Genomic DNA, 10165 nt, shown 5'->3' on the forward strand with positions numbered 1-10165 from the left:
GGCAAAACTTTCATGCACCTCTTCCTATGGAGTACCTTCATGCCCAAGCCCAAGAGCATCGCACTTTGAGGGAGCTTACACATCCCGCAAGGCAAACCCAACCTTCTTGCATCATCATGCCACCGAACCAGCAAAACATGAGCCTTAAACCATCAATGTTCCAAATGATTCCCAAATTCCATGGAATGGAATCGGAACGACCATATTCACATGTGCGTGATTTTGAATCGGTGTGTACTACTTTTGGTGATGTCACATGCTCACAAGAAATTTTGAGACTCAAACTTTTTCCATTCTCTTTGAAGGATCATGCAAAACAATGGTTTGAGAACTTGCGCCCCCAATCCATTGCTATTTGGGCGGCAATGCAAGAAGAATTTCTCAACAAATATTTTTCTTCCCACCGTACCATCTCTTACCAAACACAAATCATGAATTTTCAGTGCAAAGAACATGAAACCATCTTCCAAGCTTGGGAGAGGTTTAAAGATTTGTTGTTTATGTGCCCTCACCATGGATTTCAAAATTTTCAAATTGTGAATTTCTTCCACAAATCTTTGACTCCATCTTTGAAGAAATTGGTCTCCACTATGACTCAAGGTGATTTTTTGAATAGGGACGCCAATGAAGCATTCACTTTCTTTGATGGGTTGGCGGAGGAATCCCGATCTTGGGAAGCTCCTCCACTAACCCGACATGATGTTGTGCCGAGCTCTAGTGGCAAGTTTGTGTTGAATGAAAATGATGACGTGCATGCTAAACTTGCTTTGTTGTCCAAGAAATTGGAGTCCTTAGAGTCACTAAAGGCCCCTATAAATGTGGTTGGTGTTGATGAACAAGTTGCTTGTACTTTGTGTGAAAGTAGGGATCATAGGACGAATGAGTGTAATGCTCTACCGGCTTGTAAGGAAGTCCTATTTGGGCAAGGTTACAATGGGAACAATTCTCAAAACTTTAGACAGTCCTACCCTACCAATAACCAAGGCAACAATTCTTACAATGAGAATTACCCTTGGAGGAATCATCCAAATTTTGGGTGGAGGAATGATGGGAATGATCACTCTCCATCACTCCCCAATCCACCCCAACAACAATTACCTCCTCCAAGTGTTGCACAACCAACTCAACAACCTTATATTCCACCTCCTAAGAGGTCTCTTGAAGACACTCTTAACATTTTCATGCAAGCCCAAATAGGGGAGAATCAAAAGGCCAACAAATTTCAAGAACAAACCAATAGGGCCATTGAGGATATTAAAAGTCAAATCACTAAGGTTACGCAAGCTCTCACAACCTATGAAAAGGGAAAATTTCCGGCTCAACCTTACCCCAATCCTTCAAAGCAAACCAATTTGATAAATTCACCTAGTGGGAGTAGGGAGGTTAGTGGACATGAGCAAGTGCAATCCATTCTTACTTTAAGGAGTGGAAGAGTTGTGGATAGACCTATACCCTTTGAGAATAGTGATGAAAATAATGTGGTGCAAGACTTTGGTGATGGTGTGAAAGAGAAAGAGGAAGAGAAAAGTGAAACTGAGAAAATTTTGCTTGGTGAAAAAAGAGTTAAGCAACAAAGAGACCGCGAGGATAAAGTAGAGCCTACCAAGGAGAGTGAGTACATCCCCAAGATACCCTTTCCCCAAAGGCTAAGAAATAACACCAATGAGGCATTGCATAAGGAGATGTTTGAGCTATTTAAACAAGTTAAGATCAATATACCTATCTTAGATGCAATTAAGCAAATACCCTCTTATGTCAAGTTTCTTAAGGATTTATGTACGGTAAAGAGGAAATTAAATGTTAAGGAGAAAGCTTTTCTATCGGAGCAAGCAAGCTCTATTATTCAAACCAACACCCTCCCTAAGTACAAAGACCCCGGTTGCCCTACTATCTCATGTGTCATAGGGAACCATAGGGTAGAGCAAGCATTGTTAGACTTGGGAGCAAGTGTGAATCTCCTTCCGTACACAATCTATCAAAAATTGGGGTTAGGTGAATTGAAACCCACTAGGATTACCCTACAATTAGCCGATAGATCCGTTAGGGTTCCTAGGGGTATTGTTGAAGATGTGTTAGTACAAGTGGATAATTTTTACTATCCCGTGGATTTCATTGTGTTAGATACTCAACCTCCCACTAGCGTTAGCACTTCCATTCCGGTCATTTTAGGTCGCCCATTCTTAGCAACTTCCAATGCCTTAATCAATTGTAGGAGTGGGGTGCTACAACTTTCTTTTGGGAATATGACCATGGAAATGAATATCTTTAGTGTGACTAAGGTTATGGGTGAGTGTGAGGATATAAGGGATGTAGATTTTATCCATGCCCATGTTGCGGATAATTTGGAGTTAACCCTTGCAAAGGATTCGGTTAAAGGTGTGCTAGCATTGGGTGTGAAACTTAGTCAACCTTTGTGTGAGAAAGATGACATTGAGGAATTAGAGCCTCCTACACTTAGAGTTGAATCATCCCAAGTGCATCCACCAAGACCGGAAAGAAAACCTTTAGTAAGTGGAGTGAAAAGTCTCCAAAACGCCACTTTGTTCCAAAAGTCCTTGAAAAAGTTAGGAGGGTGTGGCGGCCCAAATCTCGGGTACAATTTTTTCCCGAAGATTTGAGGACCAAGGAGAATTGTCACGCCCCTCTCTCCTAAGATATACCGAAGTATACCTATACCACAGGCACGTGACCGGCAGGGGACACCCCATCCCCCGAACCAGATCCCAAATCTACGACTAAACCCAACAGATATAATAATAATAATAATAATAACTACCATACTATCCACAAGGTACCTCCACCTGTATACATATACAATAGCGGAAGAATAAAACATATCTACCCGATACCAAACCATATAGGATATATACCAATACAATACAAAAGTTCCCACACCCACTAAGAGTCAGCCCAAGGCTACACACCAGCTCACGCATCCCGCTGCTGACCGCCATCACCTACATCCAACTCACCTGAAAGGGGATAAAGAAGAGGGGTGAGCCACAAAGCTCAGTAGGGCGTAGAGAGGAAACGCCAATATCCATAAATAATAATGATAAATCCAGAAACGAAACGCATAGTATGCAATACAGGAAATATACATCCATCAGTAAGTCAACCAAATAGCACAATAGCCGATAAGGCTAAGCAACACTGGAACCACCAACACTGGTCTCCAGAAATCCATACACCAATCCAATCAAGTGAAATGGTAGCCGATAAGGCTATCCAACACTGTATTCACCACATCAATCTCCAACAATCCATCACACCCCTGGACCCACCCTAATCCCCGTAGGGTGTCTCCCAATCCAGGTCCACACCGAAACTGGATGAGGATCAGGTATCCCGATAGCATAGCCTACACCAGAGGGCGTCTCCTGTGATGCACCCCATCTCAGACGGTCCACCGGTATATATCCGGTTTGTATATGTATATATATCATCCATCAGAAATCCATATCTGATCATTTGGGCGCCTATATGGGCCCACAATCCACATCCACATCCACATCCACATCCATATCCACATCCACATCCAACACCTCACTCTCAGAAAACATACCAACAGTGATATTTATAACAGGGAATATAAATCAACATGCAAAATAAGTCGTATTTCCACCCCCGGAAACCGACAAAACCATAATATCACCAGAGTCTGTAAACCGGAACTCTAAAATCACATGCAAGAGTAAGGAAACCCCTACCTGGAAATCAGAGTGCTAAAACCAAGCACGCGTCCCAGACAACCCCTAACTCCAAAAGTTAACCCGCTCCGAATCTCAACCGTGACCACCGTCTACACCGAAAAACACGATATATGTAAATACTGTAAAAATACGGTCGGTCAACTATGGTCAACGGCCAAATAGTACTGGTCAAATAGTAACCGAGTCAAAGTCAATAGTCAAATAGTAACCGGGTCAAATAGTACCGAACCGGGTCAAATAGTACCCGACCGGGTCAAATCGGTCAAATAGTACCCAGCCGAGTCAACTCGCCGGTCAACCGCGTCAACTCGCCGGTCAACCGAGTCAACTCGGCCTGACTCGGTCAACTCGCCGGAAACCCATTTAACCCCATCGCCGGCGATACGACCACCCAAACCTGTCAAATCTTATATCAAATTGAAGAACTCAATGAGATAAACTCATAGGTACCTGAAACACGTCAAACCGTTGCCGGAATCGGCCGGATCGACCAAAAGAAATCCGAGGAAATCGGAACTTCAAACTCTGATATCTCCCTAACCACAACTCCGATCGACGTGATTCAAGTTGGGTTATACTCGTCTCGTCAATACGCTTCTTTTGATACCGGTGGTGTCGCTCACCGTCGTCGGACTCGGAAAATGAATAGTAAAGAACAAATACACGCGAGAGGAACGGAAGAACAGGAAAAAAAACTGCGTAAGTTTTTTTTTCATTTTCATTTTTTTTTTATAATATCTTTGACTTACCAAAACACCCATCTGTCAAAAACGCCACTAACTAAATTGTTATAATTAACTTCAAAAATTCATAACAAATCAAATTTAAATCCGATTTAAGTAATTCTTACTTTAAAAATTTTCCTTTAAAATTCCCCATTTATTAAAAATATTTTTTATAATTTTATCACAATTTAATTTTTACTCCTTCAAATACCGGTTCACCAACACAGAGGTTCCCTCCACCTCAACCACCACGAGAAGATACTATGAATAGTGTAAAATTAGACCAGGATATTACATCCTTCCCCCCTTAAGAAAATTTCGTCCCCGAAATTAAATCATACGTAGGTAGTAAATAAATCCGGAAATCTAGTCTGCATATCCGACTCCAACTCCCAAGTCGTCTCCTCCACTCCATAATGTTGCCATATCACCTTAACCAAGGGTATGGTCTTCGACCGTAGTCGCCTCTCCCGTCTATCCGTAATCCTAATAGGACGTGTCTCGAAAGTAGCGTCCTCACCAATCTCCAAGGTAGACCAATCTAATATATGAGAAGGGTCCCTATGGTACCTCCGTAACATAGACACATGAAATACCCCATGTACTCCTGACAATTGTGGGGGTAATGCTAATCGATAAGCTACCGTCCCCACTCTTTCCAAAATCTCAAATGGCCCTATAAATCTAGGGGATAACTTCCCCGCTCTCCCAAACCGTTGTACTCCTCTACGAGGACTAACCCTCAGGAAAACATGATCCCCCACCTGAAACTCTAGAGGTCTACGTCTCCTATCCGCGTAACTCTTCTGACGTGACTGAGCTGTCAGAAGCCGCTATCGAATCACTGTCACCACCTCAGTAGTCTGCTGCACCATCTCTGGACCCAATAATGGTCTATCTCCAACCTCTGACCAACACAACGGTGATCTACAAGGTCTCCCATATAATGCCTCAAATGGTGCCATCTGAATACTACTCTGATAGCTATTGTTGTACACAAACTCCACTAAAGGAATATGAGTCTCCCAATCTCCTCGAAAGTCTATCGCACAAGCCCGAAGCATATCCTCCAGAATCTGAATAGTCCGCTCACTCTGTCCATCAGTCTGCGGATGAAAAGCTGTACCGAAGTTCAGTTTCATCCCCAGAGTATCCTGAAAACTGCCCCAAAACCGTGAGGTAAATCTGGGATCCCGATCAGATACAATACTCAACGGTACCCCGTGCAATCGGACTATCTCTCGTACATATAATCTCGTCAACGACTCAATCGAATCTGTCTGACAAATAGGCATAAAATGAGCTGTCTTTGTCAACCGATCCACAACAACCCAAACCGCATCATGTCTCCGCGGAGTCATAGGCAAACCCATCACAAAATCCATAGTGATATGCTCCCACTTCCATTCAGGTAATGGAAGCGGTTGCAATAATCCAGCAGGTCGTCGATGCTCTGCCTTTACCTGCTGACAGGTAAGACATCGAGTCACAGTCTGTGCCACATCTCTCTTCATGCCACTCCACAAATACTGCCTCCGTAAATCTCGATACATCTTAGTAGCACCAGGATGCATCGCAAATCGTGAGTAATGTGCCTCCTGAAGTATCTCATCGCGTAACTCAGTATCCTCTGGAACCACTAATCTGCCCCTGAATCTGACTCCACCATCAGTGCCTCTAACCCATCCCTCCATATCCTCAATGTCATCAAATAATGCATCCCCCAACTGTGCATCCAACACCCTCTGTACTAGGGTTGGACGAGCAATCAAACTCCGTAAACTCAGTACATCTCTACGCTCATCCACATCTAGTCGATACTGACTAAGTGTATCCACTAACCCAAACTCCTGAATAGCCAATCGAGCTGCAATCAATCTCCTACTCAAGGCATCAGCCACCACATTGGCCTTGCCCAGATGATACTGTAAAGTAAAATCAAAGTCCTCAAGATACTCCATCCATCTACGCTGTCTTTGGTTTAAATCTCTCTGTGTAAACAAGTACCGGAGACTCCTATGATCCGAAAATACCTCAAACCTCTCTCCATAAAGATAATATCTCCACTGCTTCAGTGCGAACACTACCGCAGCCAACTCCAAATCATGCACGGGATAATTCCTCTCGTGCGGCTTCAACAAACGTGAAGCATACTCAACCACTCTCTCCTGCTGCATCAACACACAACCCAAACCAACTCTTGAAGCATCACAATATACCTGATAACCAATACCCCTGTCGGGTATCACCAACACTGGAGGTGAAGTGAGTCGAGTCTTCAACTCCTGGAATGCCTGCTCACACACATCTGTCCACGCAAATGGAGTATCCTTCCGAGTCAACTGTGTCATCGATGCTGCAATCCGCGAGAATCCCTCAATAAAACGTCGATAGTAACCTGCTAATCCCAGGAAACTGCGAATCTCTCCTACATTTTTCGGTCTCCTTCATGCCACCACTGCCTCTACTTTCGCTGGATCCACCGCTATACCCTCCTGAGAAATCACATGCCCTAAAAATCTCACCTGAGTCATCCAAAATTCACATTTACTCAGCTTGGCATACAATCTATGCTCTCTGAGCGTCTGCAACACAATCTCCAAGTGTCTAATGTGATCCTCCTCAGTGGCTGAATAAACCAATATATCATCAATGAACACAATCACAAACTGATCCAGATACGGTCTAAACACCCTGTGCATCAAATCCATAAACGCTGCAGGTGCATTGGTTAACCCAAATGGCATAACCAACTACTCATAATGGCCAAACCGTGTGCGAAATGCTGTCTTTGGAATATCCTCCTCTCTAATCCTCAACTGATGGTACCCCGATCTGAGATCAATCTTGGAGTAATAATGACTACCTCTCAACTGATCAAACAAATCATTAATCCTCGGCAATGGATATTTGTTCTTTACTGTCACCCTGTTCAGCTGCCGGTAGTCCACACACATACGCATCGTACCATCCTTCTTTTTCACAAACAAAACAGGTGCTCCCCAAGGTGAAGTGCTCGATCTGATAAATCCCAACTTCTGTAAATCTGTCAACTGAGTGTTCAACTCCTTCAGCTCTGCTGGTGCCATCCTATACGGTGGTATAGAAATCGAATCTGTACCCGGGTACAACTCAATCACAAACTCAATCTCCCTCTGCGGTGGCAACCCCGGTAAATCATCGGGAAAAACATCCATATAATGCTCCACAACCAGTATAGGGTTCGAAGAATCTCCCCTAGACGCTGAAGTAATCAAACCCGCTATAACACAATCGGTGTACTGAAGATTATCTAGAAAATGTGGACACGGAAGAAATCTCGTTCCACGAAATCTAACCCTCCCCGTAGGTGTGGTCAGTGTAATCCTCCTCTCAGCACACTCTATAATCGCCTCATACTCAGTCAACCAATCCAATCCAAGAATAACATCAAAATCAGTAAATGGCATCACAAACAGATCCGGTCTAAACTCATGGTCTGAGAAACTAAATACACAGTCCCTACAGACACCACTAATCACGGTACCTGGTGCTAGTGGTGAATCAACTATAAATCTCCTCGCCACTCCCATAATCTCCAAACCCAATGTCTCAGCAAATGATGCAGAAATAAATGAATGAGTAGCACCAGTGTCAAACAAAACACGTGCCCAAGAACTGAATAAGAGAAACCTACCTCCCAAGTGATCTCGCTCTGCTGGAACCACATCAGGCCTAAGTGCATACACTCCACCTCTCTGAACCTGCTGCTGCTGCCGCTGCTGCTGAACTAGTGGCCTACCCCATCCTGCAGGACCCCTCTGTATCGGAACTGGTGCTGGAGCTGGAGCTCTCTGACCTCCAGGTACTAGCGGTGCAAATCCTCTACCCTGTGGACAATCTCTCCTTATATGTCCTGGCAATCCACACTGGAAACATAACAGATTAGGACAATCCCGAATCATATGGCCCACCTGACCACAAGCATAACAATGCTGATGCTGCTGATCCCGCCTCGGAGCCTGTCCCTGCTGGTCTGATCTCTGCCCCTGTTGACCCTGTCTCTGCCCCAGCTGAACCTGTCTAGGACCCTGCTGTCCCTGCCTGGGTCCTCGGTAACCCTGCCTCCGACTCTGAGAACCCTGTCCCTGACTCTGCTGCTGCCCCCGAGTATCAGTCCTCTGTCTGTGCTGACTACTCTCGCCAGTAACAGATGTAGAACTCTCAAGCTTCCTCTTATGAATCTCACAGTAATCCTTAATCTCCACTAAAGTCCTCTCCACTCCGAGTGCCTTATCAATACACTCACGATAGGTGGTGATAGTCTGAGCCGCTAAATGAGGTGAAATCTTTGGTGACAACCCTCTCCTAAATCTCAATATCTTCTTTTCCTCTGTACAAATATACTCCTCCCCATATCGCCCTAACTCCTCAAAACGAGCCTGATACTGTGTCACTGTCATGTCCGGGGACTGAATCAACTCGAGAAACTCCTTAGCTTTAGCAACACGCACTGTCTGTGGTACATACTGTGCCAGAAAGCAGTCTCAAACTCTGCCCACGGCATACCCTCTCTGCCCCGACTAACTGTTATCACCTCCCACCAAGTGAAAGCATCTCCCTCTAGAAACTCAGCAGCTAATAAAGCCCTTCTCTCCTCAGGAATCCGTAAGGTAGTCATCTTCCTGCGTAACTGGCGAACCCACTCCTCTGCTGCCACTGGATCTATCACTCCCTTATATACTGGAGGATTCGTCTTCCGTAACTCGGCTAGCTCTTTGATCGACGTGTCAATCGCCAAAGGAGCTAAATGTGCCTCCATAATCTGTCCTGCACCCTCCTGTAACTCACCTAAAGTCGAAACCTGCTCTGGAACCTCAACAGGAGCCTGTAATGCAGGTGGCACTGGAGCAGTCATCTATGTCACAAGTCCTGTAACTGTCTGCCCAAGAGCTCGTACCAATTCAGTAACATCCCGGATCTCCTGTCGTAAAGTAGTAACAACAGCCTATACCCCCTGTGGTGCTAGATATCCCTCCTGATCCTTCCCAATATCATCCACTGGATCTATATTCACTCGCCGCCTACCCCAACCTCTCCCACGTCTTCCGCCCCTACCACGCCTCGCACCCCTACCTCTCCGTCCTCGCCCCCGCTCTAATGGTGCCACCTTAGGCATACCCACCTCATCTACCTCCTGAGGCTCATCCGCCTCATGTTCTCCTCTACCCCGTCCATATCCTCGCACCCGAGTACTACGTGTGTCAACCATATCTGGAAAATATAACACATGTATACATAAATCTAAAGCAGGAAACACCAAAAATAAAAACTCACCAGGTCAGCCGGGAAACGCATGATGTGTAGCCAACAAAATAACCTAGGTAACCTAACCACTGTAAGTTTCTAAACCTATAGCTCCGATACCAAACTGTCACGCCCCTCTCTCCTAAGATATACCGAAGTATACCTATACCACAGGCACGTGACCGGCAGGGGACACCCCATCCCCCGAACCAGATCCCAAATCTACGACTAAACCCAACAGACATAATAATAATAATAATAATAACTACCATACTATCCACAAGGTACCTCCACCTGTATACATATACAATAGCGGAAGAATAAAACATATCTACCCGATACCAAACCATATAGGATATATACCAATACAATACAAAAGTTCCCACACCCACTAAGAGTCAGCCCAAGGCTACACACCAGCTCACGCATCCCGCTGCTGAC

General features: G+C 44.8%; 1 pseudogene; it reads right to left on the reverse strand.

Moving 5' to 3' along the window:
* Window positions 1-420: 420 nt before the first annotated feature.
* LOC120003172 lies at window positions 421-520 on the reverse strand (annotated as a pseudogene).
* Between the last annotated feature and the right edge of the window lie 9645 nt (window positions 521-10165).

Source organism: Tripterygium wilfordii, chromosome 7 (genome assembly GCF_013401445.1).
Source record: "Tripterygium wilfordii isolate XIE 37 chromosome 7, ASM1340144v1, whole genome shotgun sequence".
NCBI classification, from domain to species: domain Eukaryota; kingdom Viridiplantae; phylum Streptophyta; class Magnoliopsida; order Celastrales; family Celastraceae; genus Tripterygium; species Tripterygium wilfordii.